This window comes from Rhinoderma darwinii, chromosome 4 (genome assembly GCF_050947455.1).
Source record: "Rhinoderma darwinii isolate aRhiDar2 chromosome 4, aRhiDar2.hap1, whole genome shotgun sequence".
Classification (NCBI taxonomy): domain Eukaryota; kingdom Metazoa; phylum Chordata; class Amphibia; order Anura; family Rhinodermatidae; genus Rhinoderma; species Rhinoderma darwinii.
In genome coordinates, this window is record NC_134690.1 from 161,800,524 (window position 1) to 161,825,971 (window position 25,448).

The 25,448-nt window shown below is 41.0% G+C and overlaps 1 long non-coding RNA gene across 1 annotated transcript in view; it reads right to left on the reverse strand.

Annotated features, from left to right (window-relative positions):
- Positions 1-14,060: 14,060 nt before the first annotated feature.
- The window catches only part of LOC142760907 (uncharacterized), a 72,798-nt gene continuing 61,410 nt past the window's right edge, over positions 14,061-25,448 (reverse strand). The window contains exon 4 of the long non-coding RNA XR_012883448.1: positions 14,061-14,120. This is a non-coding gene — a long non-coding RNA (uncharacterized LOC142760907). The remainder of the gene's footprint in view (positions 14,121-25,448) is intronic.

Sequence of the window (25,448 nt, forward strand, 5' to 3'; positions counted from 1 at the left end):
TACTACATGCATAAGATTGTTACTCTCTCTGGCTAATATGGGAAAGTCCAAGATGGGGACCTTTATGATTCCATATGCCCTATTAGAATATATGGAAAGGTGCTGTGATCATGAGGGGTTTCCAGATTTTATGCAAATTAAGTTTAAAGGGTCCGTCCAAAAGTTTGAAGAACAAAAAAACTATCGCAGATGCTTGGTGGTCCCCCGTTGATCTTTGTTTACAGGCTGCCAGCAATGTTGTGCTCTAGTGGCACGTGATGGCTTAAGCCAATCACTGGCCTCAGCAGTCTTGTGCCACCCATGCTATCGCCACCACTGACATCGTCCTTCTCTCATCTGAGAAGTGGATATCATTTTATACAGCCTAGGCAATGCTCTCTGAGTTAAATCTCCCTGCTAGCCTGATAGTTTGAGACGGAGGGTCAGTACAGGTGAAATAAATAAACTTGATGTGTAATCACTTTTCAGCTGTGACCAGGATCTTGAATATACCATTTTCTAAGGAATAGCATGTATAACCTATCCTAAAGATAAGATTGATGTTGTCCTAGTCAGGGTCGGCGTCAGCACCCAGCTAACCCAGGCAAGTGCCGGGGCTCACTACACTTGGGGGGGTGAACTTGGCCGCCGGGTGCTTACTCTGCCGGTATGGCTCCTCCAGGGGTGGAATCCCCGGCTAGAACATTGCCGATGCTCTTACCCGAGCTTCCGCTCCTAGAGGAAACCCCTGTCTAGGAGCGGAAGTCCCCCAGAGCATTGGCGACGCTCTACCCGGGGATTCCTCTCCTGAAGAAGCCCCTGATATGACTATCCATATATGGACAGTGACATCAAGGGCTCCTCCTGAAGTGGAATCCCCAGCCAGAGCATTGTCGACACTCTAGCCAGTGATTCCACTCCTGGAGGAGCCCCTGGCGTCACTTTCCATATATGGACAGTGACGTCAGGGGGTCCTCCTGGAGCAGAATCACTCCAGTGATTCCACTAGCCAGTGATTTCGGTCTAGCCAGTGATTCCGCTCCAGGAGGTTCCCCTGGCGTCACTTTTCATATATGGACAGTGATGTCAGCGACTCCTTCTAGAAGCGGAATCACCGGCCAGAGCATGTGTTGCACTATCTATAAGGGGGTGTGTGTGACACTATTTACAAGGGGGCGTTTGACACTATGTACAAGGGGGTTTGTGTGGCACTATCTACAAGGGGGTGTGTGTGGCACTATCTACAAGGGTGTGTGTGTGGCACTATCTACAAGGGCGTGTGTGTAGCATTATTTACAGGGGGCTCTGTGGCACTATCTACTGGGGGCTGTATTGCACTATCTCCAGGGTGCTGTGTATCTACTGGGGGCTGTGCGGCACTATCTACAGAGGGCTCTGTGGCACTATCAATAGAGGGCACTGTGGCACTAGCTAGAGAGGGCACTGTGGCACAATCTACAGAGGGCACTGTGGCATCATCTACAGAGTTCACTGTGACATTATCTACAGAAGGCACCATATATTTGGAGGCACAAACTGGGTGACTAACTTTTATTTTGGGACACAAACTGGGCGCCTAACTTTTATATGGAGGCACAAACTGGGGGCCTAACTTCTACATGGGGCATAAACAGGGCCTAACGTCTATATGGGGGGGCTCAAACGGCCATTTCACTTCCGCCATGAGTTTTCCTGTGGTATGTGTCGCCCGAGGGTCCACGTAAACCTACAGCCGGCCCTGGTCCCAGTTCACTATTCAGCTACTAAAGAGAGATGTGTGAAGTGGTGGTCGAGCATGCACATAACCTACACCATACAAGTCTGCGAGATAAACGTGTGTATACGGAATCAACTGTATTGATTTTAAACTATGTTTTCATCAAAATAAACACCTAAAGAAAAAGATTAGCTTTCTATCTGAATGGAGAACAAAACATTGTACAATTAAAAGGCAGCATAAGTGTTGGCAATGATATTCATCATTTCCTATAAATGTCAAATATGTGTGTGGAAAAGTGCTGCTGTCCTTCAAAAAGGTTGTCTCAACACGACAACTCCTTTTTAAAAGGAAGACCCCCCTCCCCTAATAACTCGCAATTACAAATTACTATTTGTATAAAGATGATATAAAAGTATAGCCAAATCTGTCACAAAACAAAAATACAAAAATTACCTTAATACATTAAAACTATAAACATATTATAGCTTTTAGGGTAGCACATTGTAATATTCTAAAAAAAATCTCTAAATTATGTGTGGTTACTACGATTAAAAAATACCTTGATAAGTAAGTGATTAATCTGCAAGGGGTTATACGTCGTGATGTGCTACAACAGTGATATTTTGTATTACTGTAACTTTGCCTTACTCATACACTTTCCTAGAAAGGATGTATGTGCTAGAAATACAACTGTAACATGATTGTACAGTTTATTCCTTTCATTGTTCTCTTCCTGTCTATCATATCCGGCATCTTCTGATAGGAACACGCCAGTCAGATTAATCAGAATTCAAGACTGGGTGTATCGTAATGCTAATCTTTATTTTTTCACCTTTTAAGTTTGACACTACACTGGTATATTGACATAAAGTCAATAAAAGGTTTTGCTTTTTAATCTCATACAAAGCAGCACAGATAACTAATCTCTGTAATGAGTTATATTATTGAAGCTCAGTAAAGCAGATTGAACATATTGTATTAACGTACAGTAGATTCCTCCCATCTTCTGCTTCTTAATAGAATATTGATAAATTTACAATGCATTTGGAAAGTCTTTAGACCCTTTCGCTTTTTTCACATTTTGTTTATGTTGGAGCCTTGTTCTAAAATTTAAAAAATCAAGTTTTTCCAGATCATTCTGTACTCAATACCCCATAATGACACAATGAAAACAGAATTTTAGACATTTTTGCAATTTTATTTGAAAATTAAAACCTCAAATTTTGCATGGACAAAAGTATTCAGACCCTTTGCTATGACACTTAAACTTTAGCTCTGGGGGCCTCCCATTTCTCTACATCATCTTTGAAATGTTTCTACACCTTGATTGGAGTCCACCTTTGGTAAATTCATTTGATTGGACATGATTTGGAAAGACACACCCCTGTCTATATAAGGTCTCACAGCTGACAATGCATATCAGAGCAAAAACTAAGCCAAGAGGAAGAAAGAACTGCCTGTAGAGCTCAGAGACAGGATTGTGTGGAGGAACAGAACTAGAGAACATTTTTTTCTAGTATTGAAAGTTCCCAAGAGCACAGTGGCCTCCATAGTTCTTAAATGGAAGAAGTTTGGAACAACCAGGACTCTTCCTAGAGCTGGCCGCCCCACCAAACTAAAGAGGCTCTGTCACCATATTTTGCAACCCATATCTGCTATTGCAGCAGATAGGCGCTGCAATGTAGATTACAGTAACGTTTTTATTTTTAAAAAACGAGCATTTTTGGCCAAGTTATGACCATTTTTGTATTTATTCAAATGAGGCTTGCAAAAGTACAACTGGGCGTGTTGAAAAGTAAAAGTACAACTGGGCTTGTATTATGTGCGTACATCGGGGCGTTTTTACTACTTTTACTAGCTGGGCGTTCTGACGAGAAGTATCATCCACTTCTCTTCAGAACGCCCAGCTTCTGGCAGATCACGCTGTGACGTCACTTCCCCAGGTCCTGCATCGTGTCAGACGAGCGAGGACACATCGGCACCAGAGGCTACAGTTGATTCTGCAGCAGCATCAGTGTTTGCAGGTAAGTAGCTACATCGACTTACCTGCAAACGCCGATGCTGCTGCAGAATCATCTGTAGCCTCTGGTGCCGATGTGTCCTCGCTCGTCCGACACGATGCAGGACCTGTGAGTGACGTCACAGCGTGATCTCTCGAGAACACGCTGTCTGCACTGCCAGAAGCTGGGCGTTCTGAAGAGAAGTGGATGATACTTCTCGTCAGAACGCCAAGCTAGTAAAACAAGTAAAAACGCCCCGATGTACGCACATAATACACGCCCAGTTGTACTTTTACTTTTCAACACGCCCAGTTGTACTTTTGCAAGCCTCATTTGCATAAATACAAAAATGGTCATAACTTGGCCAAAAATGCTCGTTTTTTAAAAATAAAAACGTTACTGTAATCTACATTGCAGCGCCTATCTGCTGCAATAGCAGATAGGGTTTGCAAAATCTGGTGACAGAGCCTCTTAAGTAATCAGGGGAGTGCTGCTCCTAATCTGTGCTTCCTGGGAGAGGAGCTCTGAGCAGAATCAGTCTCCACTGGCAGCTGACAAGCTCTGCTCCTTCCTTGACAAGCAGGGATATAAAAAAAAAAGCTCTTTTTATGGACTGAGGATCAGCGGATCAGTATACAGAGACCTGCCTGTGGGGAGTGTGACTGAGCATGCGTGTCTACAAGCACTTAGCTCATTAGGTGGACATGCACGTTACTATACACTTTGAACACCAGTTGGCGCCATAATGTGTAAGTAAATTTTTAACAGCAAGTTAACAGCAAACATCGTTCATTTTTTATGATCTTTACAATGAGTATGATATTTAATTGTGGGACAAGCCCTTTAATTTCCATCATATACTATGTATTCTGGGCACTTTTGAGAGGAACACTCTTCTAGAAGACCACGCGATTTTGGTTAGTTGTCTTAAAGGGGTTTCAGTGTGTTAGAAAGTTTCATATATTCATATGTCCTACCCGGGCCAGACTAAAACTTATGTGTGATTTATATTAGTTCGATCTTTTGGGCATAGCCTTTAAAGGGGTTTTCCCATGAAGGACATTTATGACATATCCACAGGATATGTCATAAATTTCAGAGACGCGGGCCCCACCTCTGGGACCTGCACCTGTCTCCAGAAGGTGGCCCCCTAAACCCCGTTCTAGCTTTTTGTGCTCACCCTGCCTCCCAGACACTTACTGATTACATGGTCAGGAGTTATGGAAACAGTTTAACTCGCTGAGCTACGCTGTTTCCGTAACTCCCATAGAACTGAATAGTAGTTACAGAAGCCGCGTAGCTTGCATGCTACGCTGCTTACGTAACTGCCATTTACTACTATGGAAGTTAGGCCCCATGCACATGAACGAGCTTTTGCGGCCGCAATTCCCCCGAAAATCCACAGGGGAATTGTGGCCCCATTCACTTCTATGGGCCCATGCACACGACGGTGGTTTCCACGGTCCGTGCATGGCCCAGGAACCTGGAACGCAGAAAGAACGGACATGTCTTATTACGGCCGTGTTCTGCGGTCCAGGCTCATAGAAAATTATTAATAGTTTGCGAGCGGCTCGCGGGTGAAACTCTGCGGCCGGCCGACCTGAAAATCACGGCCGTGCACACGGCTACGGTCGTGTGCATGAGGCCTTATGGAAACAGCGTAGCTCAGCAAGTTACGCTTTTTCTGTAACTCCCGACCATGTACTGACCATGTAATCAGGAAGTGGTCAGGAGTCAGTGTGAGCACAAAAAGCTAGTACGGGGATTATGGGGCCCCGTTCTAGAGATAGGTGTGGGTACCCGAGGTAAAATCCGCATATGTCTGACATTTGTAACATATCCTGTGGATATGTCATAAATGTCCTACATGAGAAAACCCTTTTAATTTCTACATGCAGGCAGGGCAGGTAGTTCTTCTTGGCACTGTGCACCGATAAGCCTGGAAGCAGTGCATAAAACAAGCCTAACGCTGATAGGTAGTGGTTTGGCCAACCAATGAAATGCTTGATTTCTGCACTTCTCCCGGGCCCATCATTGCAGTCAGCGTTCAAAACAAAGCATCTCCCAGCCTACTTGCGATTGGTACACCATGGGGCAGCAGCCATTCTGATGTTGTTGCTTGGGCCCACCAGACATGCTGCAGGCGGCCCACTAGCCATGCGGCAGGCGGCCTACTGAGCTACCCGGTCCATTGGAAATCTGCCCGGTGTTCGACTGATTTATGCAAACAATGATAACAATGCTGAAACTTTAGATTCATTCATTAGATACATTAACTGAGAACTCTATATGTGTCTTGTCCATAAAAAAAAGTCCATATTGATGTATATGCAGGAAGAGCATGTGAACTAGCACTCCTCAACATGCAGTTGTAGACCCCAATATTAGCGTTTGTAACCATTGTTTAACCTCTTTCCACAGAGTCACAGATACAGTAGGTACATTGCTGGAAGGGTCCCCATCTGGTTGAACATGTAGATGATGGTGATTGGAGCAAAGAAGTTGCACATGCACAATTACCCAGTGGAGGACAGAGAAAAATCTGTTTCCAGGCATTTAACCCTTTCTTTAACACGATTAAGGCTGATCTTGGTGGTAACGAAGAGAGGAGGCTCGCAGTCTCAACTCCCCGTCAACTCCATCATTGTGATCGCTGCGACTAATATTTTTATACTGGCAGCCTGGGGTCCCAACAAGGGCCCCCAGAGCTGTCCAGTATAATTCTCTGTTAGGGCATATCTTAGATATATATAAAATAAACAATGAAAAAAAATACACTGCCAAAAATGCACTATTTTTTAAAATAAATAATCGTTATTAAAAAAAGTTACACAGTAAGAACATACACATATAGGGTATTTGTATTGGTAATGACCCGTAAAAAAATTTTATTTGTCAATTAAGGTAAAAAAATTAAAAAAAAGATGGAATTGCCATTTTAAAGCATTCAGGCTTAAAAGATTTATACAAATTAAACATTAATGTATAGGTACCCTAAAAGGATGTCTAAAAATCTACAACATGCCCCACAAAAAATAAGGCATTAAATAGCTGCGTTAGACTAAAAATGAAAAAGTTGTGGCTAACAGAATGTGGTAAAGCAAAAACAAAAAAATGTATGTTGGTCCTAAAGGCTAAAACTGTCTTGGTCTTTGAGGATCACGTTCTAAGTAACTGTCTTAATGGCCATAGTATCATAGTAGTGACACACTGTCTTCCTGCTTATATCAATCACTATTATTCACTTTAAAAATCACGTTTACAAATTAAATAAACATCAGCACTGTCAAGCATGGACTTTTAAAGCCATTATGACATGATGGAAAGCACTAATATAAATAATGTTCAACCTTTGTTAAAGTGATTCTCTCAGTAGTAGAAATGGCTGCCCCAGGCGATGTGTCAGTGGAAAGATGCACTGGATCTTCTTAAATATACTGTAGCTTGCAACTAAAAAAATTCATACTAAACTTTATACATATCTGCTGTCAGTTTAAAGCCAAGATCTTCTGTAGAGTCACTTTCTTGGATGAAAGTTTTAAAATTGGAATCCAAGTTAATGTGGTGGAGACAACAAAATTATACACACTTGAATAATTTTTTACATATATTACATCACACATTTTTGCATAGGGTGGTAAAGGGGTAAGCCAACAGTCCTGAACTGGCGGACCACGGTCTGAATCCAGACCAGGGTCTCCAGCAGTATGGACCCCATGGGCCTACCGTCATAAATTGCAGGAGGGCAGTATCTCCTTCAATACATGGGGCACGCACGGGCTGCACTGCAGAGAAAGACAAGTAGTACTCCTCCCTCTTCTCTGCAGAGACACAGCTGAGGAATCTCTACATGACCTGCAGCGCTGCTCTAAATGCTGTGGCATGATAGACTGTCAAAACAGTCAGAACAGCGCCACGGCAAGCAGCATCTCCATGCTCCTCCTATGCCATACACTTCTCCTTATCCCCACAGTGTCTGCATACTCATGAAGAGGCGAGTCTTTCCCTCTAGCGGGTCGCAGTAGCGGGAGTCGAGTGCCCCTAGCCTGCCAATGAAATCCAGGTGGTAGTGCCAGCATTGCAGTAAGGACAGCAGGAGAGAGTCATGTAGGAAGACTACCAGCCTGCTAACCCCTCTATCCCCCCATGTCACCTACTATCTCCCCCCTGGCCCCCTACAGAACCTCTACCTCTTTCTCTGTCCCCCCACAGAGTCTCCGCCACCATCTATGCCCCTGCTCCTTTGAAGAGCCAAATTATCTTTCAGTGCCTACCACTTTCTGTGCCGCCTCCCCCTAATAGAGCCCCTGCCACCTTTTATATTTCATGCCTCGGCCTCTTCCTTTGACAGAGCCCCTGGGAAATTCTGACTTCTTGCCACCTGCTTCTGCCCCCCTCATAGTGCTCCTCAAGTGGTAAGTACAGAGCTTTCTCTTTGACAAGCAGGCAACAGCCAATTGATCTCTTTAGGTGTGCTGTCGGAGAATGCACTTACACAACCGCTCCTAGTCTCCTGGGCAATAGTCTTCTGAGCTTCTCCACCTCTTGTCCTACAGTCTGCACAGCACTTACTGTAAGTCCTCCAATCATCCTTCTCCATGTCTTGTCTACATAAAGTAGACATGTGTGTTTTTGATATATATATATATATATATATATATATATATATATATATATATATATATATATATATGTATGTGTGTGTGTGTGTGTGTGTGTGTGTGTGTGTGTGTGTGTGTGTGTGCGTGTGTGTGTGTGTGTGTGTGTGTGTGTATGTGTATGTGTAGTGAGTGCTTAACAGGATTAGAGTGATGGCATATTGGGGGCATAGTTATGGCATATTGGAGACAGGGTGATTGCATACAGGGGACAGGGTGATAGTATACTAGGGGGCAGAGTTATAACATACCAGGGGGCCAGAATGATTGCATATTGGGGGAAAGTAATGGCATAACAGGGCCTTCAATATGCATAGTCATCTTCTGGGGTGCTTACTCTAACCACTATGAATCGGATGCGCCTCTGCAGTTGTAAACATGAATTACCTGTGTTGGGGGCACACTTGGACATCAGGTGTGTTTTGCATCCCCCATCCTGTGCTATGCCTCTGATACACAGTAAAGGAGTAAATGAGCAATGTATAAAAGCATTTACTTTCATGTGAATTGAAAAATGCTTGTGTATAACAATAAAGTATGAAACATATGTAAAGCATAGCATGTTTACCTCCCATAGACTTCAGTTCTACACATAGTTATCAAATGTTTATTACATATATATCTAGAATAATAAATGATACAAAATGTTGGATATACAGTGTATATAAAATGTCTACACACCCCTGTTAAAATGTCATGTTTTTGTCATGTTGCAAAATCAGTCCAAGATGAATAATTTCAGAACCTTTTATGACAGCATTCAATGTTTTTGGGTAGAAGTCTATCAGCATGGCAAATCTTGACTTGGCAATTGTTGCCCCCTCTTCCTTGCAAAACTGCTCCAGATCTATCAGATTGCGAGGACATCTCCTGTGTACAGCCCTCTTCATGTCACCCCACAGATTTTCAATGGGATTCTGGTCTGGGTTCTGGCTGGAGCATTCCAAAACTTTGATATTCTTCTTGTGAACCCATTATTTTGTGGATTAGGAGGTATGCTTTGGGTCGTTGTCATGCTGAAAGGTGAATTTCCTCTTCATCTTCAGCTTTTTGGCAGAGGCCTGCAGGTTTTGTGCAAATATTGCCTGATATTTGGAACTGTTCATAATTCCCTCCACCTTGACTAAAGCCCCAGTTCCAGCTGCAGAAAAACATCCCCAAAGCATAGTGCTGCCTCCACCATGTTTCACTGTGGCTATGGTGTTCTTGTGGTGATGTGCAGTGTTGGGTTTGCGTCAAACATACCTTTTGGAATTATGATAAAAAGTTCAACCTTGGTCTCATCAGACAATAACACGTTTTCCCACATGCTTTTGGCAGACTTGACGTAAGTCTGTGCAAAACATAGCCAAGCTTGGATGTTTTTATTTGTTAGAAAAGCCTTCCATCTTGCCACTCTACCCCACAGCCTAGACATATGACGGATACGGAAGATTGTTGTCACATGCACTACACAAACAGTACCTGCCATGAAGTCCTGCAGCTCCTATAACCCCTTTACGATGAAGGACGGATATATCCGTCCTGTGCAGGAGTTAGTTCCCGCAATAGGACCGATATATCCGTCCTCTGATCGCGTGGGTACTGCCAGTGTACACACGCGATCAGCGGCAGGAGCACGGCTGTTATACATAGCCTGGCTCCTGCCGCAACTGCCGGAATCGAAGCGCACTCCGATTCCGGCAGTTTAACCCATTAAATGGCGCTGTCAATAGCGACAGCGAGATCTAATGTGTTTGACAGAAGTAGGGAGCTTCCTCTGTCACCCCATCGGCGCCCCTGCAAAGAAATCACGGGGGGCCGTCAGGTTTCAATGGCAGCCGGGGGCCTAACAAAAGCCTCCGGGTCTGCCTTCAGCAAATTCCTGTCAGGCCATGCCGGAGGCAATAATGCTTTGGTATTCTAAGTATACCAAAGCATTATATATGCGATCAGCAGATTGCATAGTGAGGTCCCCTTGTGGGACTCAAAAAAAATTGCCCAAAAAGTGGTTTTATTTCATAAAAGTGTCAAAACAAATAACACAAACACATATATGGTATCCCCGCGATCGTAATGACTTGAACAATAAAATGAACACATTAATTAAACCGCCGGATGAACAGCATCCAAAAAAACTGCAAAAAACAACTTCAAAATTCTCTCTTTTTTCCCTTTCCCCCCATAAAAAATTAAATAAAAGTTAATCTATAAGTCCTATGTACCCCAAAATAGTACTAATGAAAACTACACCTTGGCCTGCAAAAATCAAGCCCACATACGGCCATATTGACGTAAAAATAAAAAAGTTACGGCTCTTGGAATACGGCGATGAAAGAACAAGTAATTTTTTTCTAAAAGGGTTTTTATTGCGCAAACGTAGGAAAACATATAAAACCTTTACATATTTGGTATCCCCGTAATCGTGCCGACCCATATAATAAAGGTAACATGTTATTTACACTGCATAGTAAACGGCGTAAATGTATAACGTGAAAATCAATGCTGGAATATCGGCTTATTTTCAATTCTCTCCTAAAATAAAGTTAATAAAAGTTAATCAATATATTATAAGCATCTAAAAATGGTGCAATTGCAAAATACAACAAGTTCCGCAAAAAACAAGCCCTTATACGGCTATGTCGACGGAATAAAAAAAAAGTTACGACTCTTGGAATGCGACCATGAAAAAACAAAAAATAATCCTTGGTCATTAACGCGCAAAATGGCCTGGTCATTAAAGGGTTAATGTTGTTGTAGGCCTTTTAGTAGCCTCCCGGATCAATTTTCGTCTTGTCTTTTCATCAAGTTTTGAGGGACGTCCATTTCTTGGTAATGTCACTGTTATGCCAAATGTAATCCACTTCTTGATGACCATCTTCACTGTGTTACATGGTATAGCTAATGTCTTGGAAATTATTTGGTACCCTTCTCCCGACTGATGCCTTTCAACAATCAGATCCCTTTGATGTGTTGTAAGCTCTTTACGGACCATGGCTTTTGCTGTCACATGCAACAAAGAAAATGTCAGGAAAATCCAAATAGGACAGCTGAACTTTATATGGGGTTGCTCAGAATCACTTTAAATAATGGCAGCTGTGTTCTGACTACTATTTAACATGAGTTTAAATGTGATTGGCTAATTCTGAACGCAACCACATCCCCAATCATAAGAGTGTGTTCACACTTATGCAACCACATTATTGTAGTTTTGTTATTTTTATTTTTTCCCTCTATATTATTTCAGTTTGTTTTTCAATGGCAATCTACAGATTAAGGGTCACATTAAGGGTGGAAAAAGTTCTGAAATGATTCATCTTGTACTGATTTTTTGACATGACAAAAACCTGGCATTTTAACAGGGGTGTGTAGACTTTTTATATCCACTGTATAAGGCATACTTGTCCATAATGGTATCCTACGATGCTAGGAGTCCCTGCCTCGCTGCAGGACAACTGTCCCGTACTGAAAACATGATTACAGTACGGGACAGTTGTCCTGCAGCGAGGCAGGGACTCCTAGCATCGTACATAACTATGATGCTAGGAGCTCGTCTCCCTGCAGTGTGTTCGGTCCGGGATTAGCGGCCGAAATACGTTCCGTCCATTACGGACGTAACATGGTCGTGTGAATCCAGCCTTATACTGCTATGGAAGGAAAGTTCTGATCAGCCCATCCCAACATGACCTTCTAACTATTGCTTTTGGTAATGGTTTATATGATCCCAGGGAAAAAAATACCAAACCGTAAACATAAATGTCTTCTGTCCTCCTCTGTGAAGTGTGCATATCCCAGCTTCACCACGTGTATGCAATAGGTGGCTGCTAGGAATCTGGGAAATGCTGAGTTCTCAAAGTTCAATGTCAAAAATTTCTACTACCTCATCTATACATCTAGAGCAGAAAATGTATCTACAGTGAAGGAAATAAGTATTTGATCCCTTGCTGATTTTGTAAGTTTGCCCACTGTCAAAGACATGAACAGTCTAGAATTTTTAGGCTAGGTTAATTTTACCAGTGAGAGATAGATTATATTTAAAAAAAAAAAGAAAATCACAGTCAAAATTATATATATTTATTGGCATTGTGCACAGAGAAATAAGTATTTGATCCCCTACCAACCATTAAGAGTTCAGCCTCCTCCAGACCAGTTACACGCTCCAAATCAACTTGGTGCCTGCATTAAAGACAGCTGTCTTACATGGTCACCTGTATAAAAGACTCCTGTCCACAAACTCAATGAATCAGTCTGACTCTAACCTCTACAACATGGGCAAGACCAAAGAGCTTTCTAAGGATGTCAGGGACAAGATCATAGACCTGCACAAGGCTGGAATGGGCTACAAAACCATAAGTAAGACGCTGGGTGAGAAGGAGACAACTGTTGGTGCAATAGTAAGAAAATGGAAGACATACAAAATGACTGTCAATCGACATCGATCTGGGGCTCGATGTAAAACTCACCTCGTGGGGTATCCTTGATCCTGAGGAAGGTGAGAGCTCAGCCGAAAACGACACAGGGGAACTTGTTAATGATCTCAAGGCAGCTGGGACCACAGTCACCAAGAAAACCATTGGTAACACATTACGCCGTAATGGATTAAAATCCTGCAGTGCCTGCAAGGTCCCCCTGCTCAAGAAGGCACATGTACAGGCCCGTCTGAAGTTTGCAAATGAACATCTGGATGATTCTGAGAGTGATTGGGAGAAGGTGCTGTGGTCAGATGAGACTAAAATTGAGCTCTTTGGCATTAACTCAACTCGCCGTGTTTGGAGGAAGAGAAATGCTGTCTATGACCCAAAGAACACCGTCCCCACTGTCAAGCATGGAAGTGGAAACATTATGTTTTGGGGGTGTTTCTCTGCTAAGGGCACAGGCCTACTTCACCGCATCAATGGGAGAATGGATGGAGCTATGTACCATCAAATCCTGAGTGACAACCTCCTTCCCTCCACCAGGACATTAAAAATAGCTCGTGGCTGGGCCTTCCAGCACGACAATGACCCGAAACATACAGCCAAGGCAACAAAGGAGTGGCTCAAAAAAAGCACATTAAGGTCATGGAGTGGCCTAGCCAGTCTCCAGACCTTAATCCCATCGAAAACTTATGGAGGGAGCTGAAGATCCGAGTTGCTAAGCGACAGCCTTGAAATCTTAATGATTTACAGATGATCTGCAAAGAGGAGTGGGCCAAAATTCCATCTAACATGTGTGCAAACCTCATCATCAACTACAAAAAATGTCTGACTGCTGTGCTTGCCAACAAGGGTTTTGCCACCAAGTATTAAGTCTTGTTTGCCAAAGGGATCAAATACTTATTTCTCTGTGCACAATGCAAATAAATATATATAATTTTGACAATGTGATTTTCTGATTTTTTTTAAATATAATCTAGCTCTCACCGGTAAAATTAACCTAGCCTAAAAATTCTAGACTATTCATGTCTTTGACAGTGGGCAAACTTACAAAATCAGCAAGGGATCAAATACTTATTTCCTTCACTGTATATGTGTACGGTACATATATACATGACCTTGGACGTAGCCATGGAAACCAGAATATAACGGAACATTATTTACACTGATGGCTTCATTCAGAGAGCTAAAAAGAAAGCGAAAATAGAAATAGGGTTTACATTACACAGTTATTTCTATTTTTTTTACGATTAAATAGTTTTATATGCAGAAGAAATTCTTGCTCTGGAGCTTTTTCATCAATGCAAACCTCATTTCATGGTTGCCAGTGGTGGATATTGCCTTCAGTCCCTATTGTTCAGTGAGGTACCTGAGGTGTAGGAAAATAATGAAATTAAGAAGTTGATGACAATGACAGTTGCCGGCCTCTCTTCACTGCCTGCTTATTCTTTACCTCACACACTGCGTGTTCACATCACAAGCCATGCTAGCACTTGAAACCTAAAGATCCAGTTTTTATGCAAATGTGAGATTAAATTTTATTAAAAATGGAATGAAACGCATTATGAAATCTCCTCTAATTTTTATTAAACAGTGTTAGCCATATACACAGGCAATTGTAAACATTAATTCTAAGCAGAAATGTAACCTCAATTATTTGACTTAAATCCCCAGTTGAACATAGCAACAATTAATAGTTGTTATTTTCGTTTGAGGATTTTGTTTCCATGTTCAATTATAGCGGCCAGAAGATTCAAGCAATAAAATCTGTACTTTAGTACTGATGCATCCAACATTTATTGGAACTATCAATAAATGATTTCTTCCTGCTAACCCAGTTAAGAACAGATGTTTCCCATATTTTTTGTCAATGTCAAATTTAACGTGTTCTTTTACTCGTGCTGCAAAACACTTATATCTTTGCATGTAAAAAACAAACAAACAGCCTCATGGTAAAAATGATGAACTTGTAATGTATCCATTTCCGCTACTCTAGCTGTAGGTCGATGCAATATGGCAATATCATTAAAACAGCATCACACCATTGACCACTGCAGCAAAGTTTACCCATTGGGTGCGGTGCAATGCACTGGAAATGTGCTAGAACTGGATCAGGTGTTATAGAATATTACTTAAAGTCAGAATGGGGTACACACATTATAGTGTTAATGTTATCTTGCAGAGAAATGTAGGAATAGGAAATGCGAATATATCCAGCCTTGGCATTTTCTTTGGATGCTGAAATACAACTATGACTATTTACCTCTACAATTGTATTCAGTCCATATGCTGGCATTGCTCTCCTCATTTAGTTTGTATACTGTATCCTCTACTACTGAAAGATGTCAGATTTTAAAGAGGTTGTCTGGCTTAGGCTGTGTTCACATCAGCGTTGTCTTTCCGTTGAGGGGCTCAGTCAGAGGTTTCGAGAGTCGACTGCGCTATTGATTCTGTCAAAACAACGGAACCCTGTCACAATGGTGACAAACGGAAACCATTAGCAACGTTTTCGTCAGCATTGATATCAATGGTGATGCAAACGGAAGCTAAGGTTTCCGTTTGCCTTTCCATTGAGGGGTTCCCCTGATGGAAACCTCCAACGGAACCCCTCAATGGAAAGAAAACGCTGATGTGAACAGGCCCTTAGAAAACCTCTTTTCAAATACCTTATTAGATAATTCAGTTGCATTTATAAGCAAGAGATGCTTAAGAGTGTTAAAGGGGTTGTCCAGATTTTATTTGATTTATTTTCTTATTTGTAGAATAGGAAATCAGTTTTCTAAAAAAAAAAAGTATTAGAAATTCTGCTCCCATATCTTTGTTATAGTACATGAGGACCCTGTCACAGTAGCCCACAGATTAGTCCTGTGTAATGCATCGGCAGGCTTACTGAGTATGACTAAACATGGCGTCAGTCATGTGACCACCACACACTCACACATCATGTGACCCCTAGCATTCAGTTAGCAACCGAGTTACATGAGATACATTTGTTGGGGCCAATTAAAGGACACATCCATGGTCTAAGTGAATAGGATTAATGGTGAAATAATGATGAACAACTGCTTCACTGTGCCTGTATTTACTGTCTCTAGATTATTTTTAAAATGGCTGCCTGTCTCTAGGGGATGCTGTAATTTTGTTAATAAAGTGAAATATTTAAAAAAAACACAACACACTGAGGAGACAGGTAGAAGAATGTAAGAGCTGACCCTCACAGACACTGAGACACGATGATGAGATGTTGCTGTAGATAAAAATACATTACAATAGCTGCTCCTCAATAACCTACTATTCACCTGGTATACACCTGGACAGTGTTACCTGAATGCAAGGGGTCACATGATGTGTGTATGGTGGGTCACATGACTGCCGCCATCTTTAGTCCATTCAGTTATCCTATGGATTCATTTCTATGGACTGAACTGTGGACTATACCATTTTTTAATTTTTTTAATTTTTTTTTTTAGATAAAGGCAACTACAGTGATATAAGAAAGGTATGTGAACAGAATTTTAGATACATGTATATTAGAACTCTGTATGATTTTCTATTCTATAAATGAATTAATAAAACAAATTTAACGTGGACAACCCCTTTAATTACAAGGAGAGCCAATTTATTTTAATGGGAACAGTGTAATGCTTCATTTCCCCTGTGGTGGCGCTGCAGGTGTATTGAAAACTTGCTACCAAGTACCTACCAAGTACCTCCACAGATTACATCTGATCACTGGGAGTCCCAGCAGTAAAACAAGTTACCTGCCAGACAGCCCTTCTAATAAAAAAGGATTGTCTGAAGCGGACAACCCCAACAGTGGATTAAGACTTATGAACTTTAACATTTCTTTGACTACTCTGGGTAACATACAGCTTCTTCTATTTTCAATATTGGTAATGAGCAATAAGCAGATAAAAAAGATTGCTGCCCAAAATTGAAAGTGTCGTTTCTAATGGCATTTACTAATGGGAACTTTCAAAATGTGCAGTGTTGCATTTCCATCTGTGAGTTACCTATCAGGGAATATAGTTGCCATAGAGGGTGGTCCCCCTCTATGATCTAGAACAGAAAGCCTTTCTGTAGGAGGGGTTCCCACTCTAGGTGACCCCACCTATCCATTCAGCTGTTAATGCCAGGGGAAGTCAAACATTTCCCCTGCAGTGGACACAGAACGGGAAATGTCTGGCTAGACGTAACTTCCTCTGGCAATAATAGCCGAAAAGTGGTTATCTTCATAAATTGAAAGTCCTTTTTGACAGGAAGCCAGGGTATACAGTTATCCAGTGATCGAATTGTTCTCTGCATGTCAGTTCTGCAGACATTAGAACAACTAAAGCAGCTTCGCTGAGGACCTTCTCAAGCAGTACCATGAATCTCTGCTTCTGTATGACAAAGTGGGTCACTGAGGTTAAAGGAGTTGTTCAGGAGTAGAAAAAAAGGTTGCTTTCTAAGAAATAGCGCCACACCTGTCCATGGGTTGTGTCTGGTATTGCACCCCAAGTCCATTTAAGTTATTCTAATGCCTAAACGGCATTAAATTGAATCCACTACTCAGCTGATAGCAGGACTAGGTATGGAAAACCCCTTTAATCATTATATATTGAAAAGTTATGCAAATTTGCAATGTACCTTTGATGGACAGCTGTCAATGGATAAGAACATTCTTGCTTACAAGCCGAAAACCCTTCATGACCTAGTCTTGCTCTCACAACCTCTTTACCTAACCCACCCATCCACCCTACACTTTGTCAAATACCATTATGTAATAAATAAACAAATAAAATAAACATCCATCGGCAATGACGAAAAGGAGAAAATAATGAGATCCACCTCTACGTTTTACTACAGTACATTGCGACCATGAAGCTTGCTTTTCAAATAGCCACATAAAGGCCCTAGGCATATGCATATATTAAATTATCTGCATTCTATTTTGTTGGAAGGCGGCATTGACTGGGTATTTTATAATTCTACGGCTAATTTTAGTGTGTTGTTGCACGTTCAGTTGGGGAGCACTTACGTGTTTCCTTTGTTTTTAATGTGACTAATACTCAGCCAAGTGTTGATTCTTTCCATTTGTAAAATTATAAAAAAATTTCTTCCCTGTTGTTTTTGAAAGGCAGATAAGATTAAAGGTGCCAGACTGAGTAATTTTCTGAGCATCTTTTAGCAATAAATGGCTCTAAATTCTATTATCTCAGAGGATCTCACTCGAGTTATGCACTCTGAATGGTAAAAATGTTCTGTGAATCAGCTGTTAACCGTCATTACCACCCATTGCCACATTATACTCAAACAAGAACTCAGTGCCTTCCCGATCATTTTTTCCTTAGAGATTGGCATTAAGAAATAATAACTACTTTACGAAGGAGCTGAAATGCTTATCTAATCTTTAATTCTAGCATCAAAACTTTTATTATTAAGAAAATATCACACAGTACAAACAAGGGATTTTATTTAGCTCAAAGACGAATTTCAGGACCTCTGAGGGACCTTGGTGTAACATCAGGTATGTAAAATCCTACTTAGTAAAGGCTGGTTTACACGGAAAGACTTCCGATCGTCGATGGAAGTTGATCGACTCGATTATTAATAGGCCCTTTTACACAAGCCGATGCTTTACTGCATGGGGTCGAACAATCCTTAACTTATTTGTTTGTCTCCCATCAGTTTGCATCATTGTCGGTAGCACATCCCCGGTTTACAGGAGGAGATATGCTGCAGACAACGATGATTCTGGGCCGTGACTCAGGACAATAACTTAGGACTATAATACACATAAAACATTGTATCTATACCAACTGAGCATTATATTTTCATGATATTATAGTAGTTTTTGTAGTAGTATTGTAGTATAATTATAGGTGTATTTTCTGCCTTCAGATGAATGTGTTCATAGACATAGGTCTCTGCAGCAGTTGAATTTACAATCTATAACCCATTATCAATCATACAGACTGTGGGAAAAGGCAAATTGGTTACCAATTATTTTGGAGTATCAGAGAAAACTGACTAAAATGATCACCAGTAAAGATCAAATGACTTTAAAAGGTATTAACACCTAAAAGTAAAAATGCCATTGAGTTGTCCTCTATTCATAAAATACAAACTGGTCAAACTTGCAGATTATGACGATCTTCCCGGCTCTCCCCTGACATCTGTTGGGGTTCAATATACCTGTTTCTTTGTTCCCAGGAGAGATAAGTCGCTGACAGAGGTGTCTAGCTGTGGCTTATTCCCTTCTGCTCATTGAAATACAAGTGAAGATAAGAAACTTTGTAATATATCTTACAGAAAAAAAGCTTCCTTCTTCACTTTCTTAGACTCCTCTCTCTCTCATCTACTTTATGCAAAATGTAAGCCCTCACACCTCTAAATTGATGGGAAAATAAAAAAGTTACAGCTCTCAGAATATGGCGACACAAAACATGTTATTTTTTTAGCAAATAGTTTTATTTTTAAAAAAAGTGGTAAAACATAAAAGAAAAAATATCAATGTGGTATCGCCGTAATCGTATTAACCTGTAGAATAAGATGAATATGTCGTTTTTACCGCCTGATGGATGCCGTTTAAACAAACCCCCCCAAAAATGGTGTAATCGCTGTTTTTTGCCTATTTCACTCCACAAATATTTTTTCCCAGATTCCCAGTACATTATGCGGTACAATAAATGGTGCCATTAAAAACTAAAACTTGTCCCGCAAAAAACAAGCCCTAATATGGCTATGTCACCAAAGAAATAAAAAAGTTATGGCTTTTGGTAGGCGGGGAGGAAAAAACTAAAAGGAAAAAACTCAAATTGGCCTGGTCTTTAAGGGGTTAAGACTATGTTTACACAGGGCGGACTTACCATAGGTAAATCCAACACATATTAACTTTAGGATGTGCAACAAAAATCTGAGGATTGTCTTGGATTTCAGCTGCTGATTTTGATGTGCTGCAGATCTGCACAAGGATTGGATTAGCCCATTCAATGGGGCTAATCTGCATGTGAAAATCAACCGGATTTCTGTGCACAATCTGCGGTAATAGTAGCATGCTACTTATTCCCTCAGAATTGTTTTTTTTCTGCACCGCTTAGAAAAATTATATGCAAAAATATTCTGAAGAATATGAATGGGTTTGCAGAAACTCCATTCACATGCATTAGATGCAGGTTGTTGTCAGGTAGTATGCGGTTTTTGGTACCAGAATAAGTGCCGAAATCTATGCGAAATCCGACTAGTCTGAACAGTATCTGATAGATCAGGTTACAGCTGCTGTCCATAGAATTCTATGTAGAAGAGAGGCGGGGGGAGGAGGGAGAATCTGCAGAGAGACACACATGCACAGATACTGCAGCTTCTAGTAAGTGTTCTACTATCTTACCCCAGTGCTGGATTCACAGCAACACTGATCATTACTGCTGTTCAATATCCTCCATGCAGCTGCTACTTGTGTGTGAATGATAGAGATAAGAGAGCAGGATCTCCTTTTCTCAGTGTGTGGTGTATGGGAGATATCATAGTAGCTAGTCTCCGCCTCCTTTGGAGCTGTGCTCAGGGGAAATCCGAGACTTAGAAAAAGAGCCTACAAAGAGAGAAAACTGCTGAAAAATGCAAATATAAGTAATATAGCGGCCAGAAATAGTGTTATTCCTCATGTACATACCCATGACTGCTTTTTCTGAAAATTCAGCCAGAATGATAGATACGTTTTAAAGGGAATGTGTTGCCAGAAAAACATGGTTTTTTTTAAAAAATTAAACATTTAGTGTGTGGGTGGTTAAACATTGTTCAAATTTTTTTTATTTTTTTGCACGAGTCCAGGAAATATTATAAATTATTTCTAATTTATAATACTACCCATTTTTGGTCACTAGATGGAGCTGTTCCCAAAATTGCAGCATTGCAACATTGGGTTAAAAGCCCTCGCTCTAGTGAGCTCTCAGCATCCCCCTCCTTTATCCTGGCTAGTGCCGGGATAAACGAGGGGTTTGAACGGTGTAACCTCCTACACTGTGTGTCGCCATTTTTTGAGCTAACCCACAGTGTAGTAGGTTTACATACAGTAGTAAACACACACAAACACGAACATACATTGAAATCTCTTACCTGCTCCTGCCGCCGCGGCTCCCTCCGGCCCGTCCGCTCCGTTTGCTGCCGCTGGTGCAAGTGCAGAAATCCGGAAGCCGCGACCGGAAGTAGTAATATTACTGTCCGGCCGCGACTTCCGGTCCACAGGAAAATGGCGCCGGACGGCGCCAATTTCAAATAGGACTGTGTGGGAGCGGCGCATGCGCAGTTCCCACACAGACGCCGTACACTGCAGTCAATGGGACGGGAGCCGTTCGCAGTCCCTATGGGACTGTGGCTGCCGTATTCCATGTCTGTATGTGTCGTTAATCGACACACACAGAAATGGAACAAAAAATGGCAGCCCCCATAGGGAAGAAAAAGTGTAAAAATAAGAAAAAGTAAAACACAAACACACAAATAAATATAAAAGTTTTTAATAAAGCACTAACATCTTTAACATATAAAAAAATAATTTCTGATGACACTGTTCCTTTAAGCTTTTAAAATGATTGTCACCCAGATTTACAGACCCCTGATGGAATATTTGCTAATTTATGCTTTGTCAATGTTTTGGATTATACAATTTAATAAACAGAAGATTATTCATCTGCAAGTCTGGGAAATGCTGGGTGACAATGAATGTGGAAGTTGTTATGACATCAATACTGGTTGTCCCCCAAAAATCTAAGAAACAAATATAACTATAAGGCGAAATTGACACGAACGTGTGCGTTTTGCGCGCTCAAATAATGCAGCGTTTTTTGCGCGTTGCAGTTACGTGTGTCATAAGTGTTTGGTGCGTGGCTGCGTAATTTTCGCACATATGACATCGTTATGACACTCTGTTTTTATGTTTAGAAACAGAAATAAATAAATTATTTTCCCCTTCATTTCTTGAACAACTGTTGCGCGAATCACACGCAGTACACGGAAGTGTGTCCGTGTGCCGTGCGTGATTTTCACGCACCCATTGACTTCAATGGGTGCGCGATGAACGAAAACCGCTCAAGTATAGGACATGTCATGAGTTTTACGCAGCGGACACACGCTGCGTGAAAATCATGGACTGTCTGAACGGCCCCATTGAGTTACATAGGTCCGTGCGACGCGCGTGATTGTCACGTGCGTATCACGGACGTGAACTACGCTTCTGTAAATAAGGCCTAAAGGGCATGAATAGAGTTTAGAGGAAAATGTCAACAAAAATAATACTAAGTGAAGATGTTCTTTCATATGCTTGTTCTGTATCTTATCAAGAACATTCCTGTAGGTCTTCTATAATTAAGAATAGGGCATTTGAGTTGCATCATATTTGTATCAACAATTAATTTGATAAAAAATAATTAGATTAATTTAACAAAATTATGAGCAGGATAATTGCTCAGAAAATTCATAACACTTGCTACCACTGACCCATATGCTTCCTAATCCATGGCAGAGAGCCAGATGTCTCAGAGCTGGCCTAACTATTTTTCTCCCTGGAGCAGTTACAGTAGCTTTTAATCCTTCGATTACCTAAATCTATTTCCAGCCAGTGCATCAGGACACATAATGAAGTCATGATATTATTGAATTCATGGATTACAGTGGAAAATTGCCTAACATGTCCTTCCCTCTTTAAAGAAAATTCTTATGCAGAACGTGTGTTCATACTAAGCCACAAAGTACCGTAGAGTAATAATAGATTGATCTGCCAATTGTCTGCAATTTATTGTTTTAATCAGAACGACAACCTTCACAGACCAAAAGTGAATGTGGAGTCATTAAGAAAGTGGCAACAGAAATCTCTAGTGTCTGGCCATTTTTATGCAGACCAACAACATCCATCTAGTTCCTCAGGACACAGATACAGTTGAACACAATGGTGGAGCAGGAAACGTTATCTTCCTGATCTAACATTCACTCTGTGACCCACTCTGAAGCAGGCCGGACTGCACAGGCTAAAAGTGGCCTGCTCTATTTATCCTGGGAAGGGGTCTAGGTAGGTATTACTTTTATTACTTTAAGGGGCACTATTTCTGTGTGGGGTGGCTCTAATGAGACATCGTACTGTAGGTGGATCACTAAGGGGGCATCACAACCGTGTGGGGGGCACTAAGAAGGCATAATACTGTGTAGGGGAACTAAGGGGGCATTACTTTTGTTTGAGAGGCACTTACTACTGTGTGGGGGATGCTAAATGTTCATTTTACCTGAAGGAGCACTAAGTGAGCATCATTACTGTGAGAAAGTCACAAAGGGGGCACAATTGTGGGGGCACTAATTGGACACTGAGGGAGCATATTAACTGTGTGGGGGACACTAATGGTGTATCATTTGTATGTGGGGCATCCTTACTATGTGGGGGCATTAAGGGGTACCCTTATTGTATGGGGGAATTATTACTGTGCGGAAGCATTATGGGGACACTAAGGGTCATCCTTTCTTGCATGAGGGAAACTAAAGGTGCATTACTCCTGTTAGAGTGGCACTAACAGGGGCATCCTTACTGTTTGAGGAGCACTAAGGGCACTAGTACTGTGAAGGGGCATAAAGGGAGGATTATTAATGTGAGGGATCACTAACAGAGCTTCATCACTGTGTTAAGGCACTGTTACTGTGTTCCACACAAAGAGGGGCCCATGAAAGTGTATAGGGTACGAAAGGGCACTATTTATGTGTTGGGCCAAAGGTGGGCACTATTACTTCGTGGAAGCACTATTTCTTCGCTACCGCTATTTTAATGGGCACTATCTGTGTGGCGATATTATTTTTGGGGGGCACTATGTGGCACTTTTTTTGCAGTAGTGGAACAATGTTAAAGCAGGCAGCAGGATGGGAAGTTTGTTGCAGTTGCAGAGTGTTCTGGTAAAGTGAAGAGCTAAAGACATCTGGGCAGCAAACTCTGCAGAGACGAGTTTTGGCCTGGAGAAGTCGCCATGGTGGTCTGAGTTGAATGGAGAAGAAAAGGGAAAGTGAACGAGTCCAATCAGAGAAGACATCACCTGTCAGATAGTACTCTACAGAGCGCCAGTGTAGAACTGGTATGTAACCACTGTATGGTGATATTACTAGTTACATTGGTCTTTGTGGTAGTTATAGTGTGAAGATATTTTTTGGTCTTTGCAAAGTGGTATTAATTAGTGATAAAAAAAACAATTCTAACATATTAGTGCTCAACTGTTTGTTACACTATTCCTAAACTTGTAAGGGCACACTTGGCAGACTGGAGCTGGTAAATGTTCATGCTCGAGGGGGGCCCATTCAACAGTTTGCTTTGGACTCTAGCTTGTTCTAGTTAAGTCCCCGTCTGCAGTGTTACAGTGTTACAAGGAACAAATGAGCACTGATCAACAAACTGCCTCGTTGATCGGCGCTCGTTTTCATAGCCCATATCGGGCCGTGTAATAAGGAATTTATACTTTTAACAAAATTCGATCCAGATTTGTGTTACACCCTAACCTTTTTTTCCCCTTTTCTATAGAGTTCCATGGCTCATGCCTCTGATGCACAGTTTTTAAATTAAAGAAGGGTCCATAACAGATATATATAAACTATAAACAAATTGTGCATGAAATTGTTGTGAGACCCACCCAATAAATGTCTGTAAAAATGATCTAAATTCAATAGACTATTCATCCCGTACCAATCACAAAACAAGAGAAAAGATAAATGACACCTTTAGTTTGGTAGGTATGATTTTTTTTTTGGTTCACTCACTGTAATTATAAAATGAATAGCATATGGGCAGCAGATTTTAGGGACTGTTATCTATAATGTTGAAATGAATCCAATGAATAAACAATTAAGCGGATTAAGCAGATTATAGCGGTGTGATGTTTCTTATCCTGAATTATTGACATGCCTACTTTTTTTTTTTACAAACCTTTATGACAGAGTTAACAGCTGCTTTGATTTGCACGTTTTGTACATTCACAGTTTATTGCAAATAATGAACCACATAAAAAATAAAAAAAACATATGCTTCAGGAGTCATTCATTTACTCATAATTGAAATGTATTATCTTCTATAGTTGTACTGTTTAAAACACATTTTCATCCAAGAATATTTTTCATTTTTATATCCTCAGACCAGTTTGCGCGCCTGAGAGTAATTAAACTCTTAACCTTAAGTACATTACGTGTATTTACTGCATTGAGCGGGGCTCAGAGAAGACATCATATTTAATATTAGGTTTCTTAGATGTGGCAGCTGCTGTGAATTTTATAACCTGTAGTATTGTAGTTTCCCTTGTTAGCTATTGGCTTCAGTGAAAGAATAAATGATTTCAGAAACAACAACATTCCTTTGGCGTCAAGGGATAATCTGATATCTTTGGAAAACTAAGGAAACCAATTTAGACAGCATTGTAAATATGGTATATCACCCTTGTTGTTCAGTGAAACTGTTGATGGCAGGACAGTTTTCTGTAATAGGAAAGAACTGCAGGGTTGAAATTAGTAGAGGCTGGGCAGAAAATCAATGAAACATTTGATCTGAACTTTTTTAAGCTATTAACAATGATGCAAATAGGGTGAAAATGAGCTTCTTAATCCGTTAGTGACCGCCCATTAGTGTTTTTATGGCGGCGACTAACGTGCTTTATTCTGATGCAGTAGCCTTTTTACGGCGCTGCATTGAAATAAATAAACAGGGAGC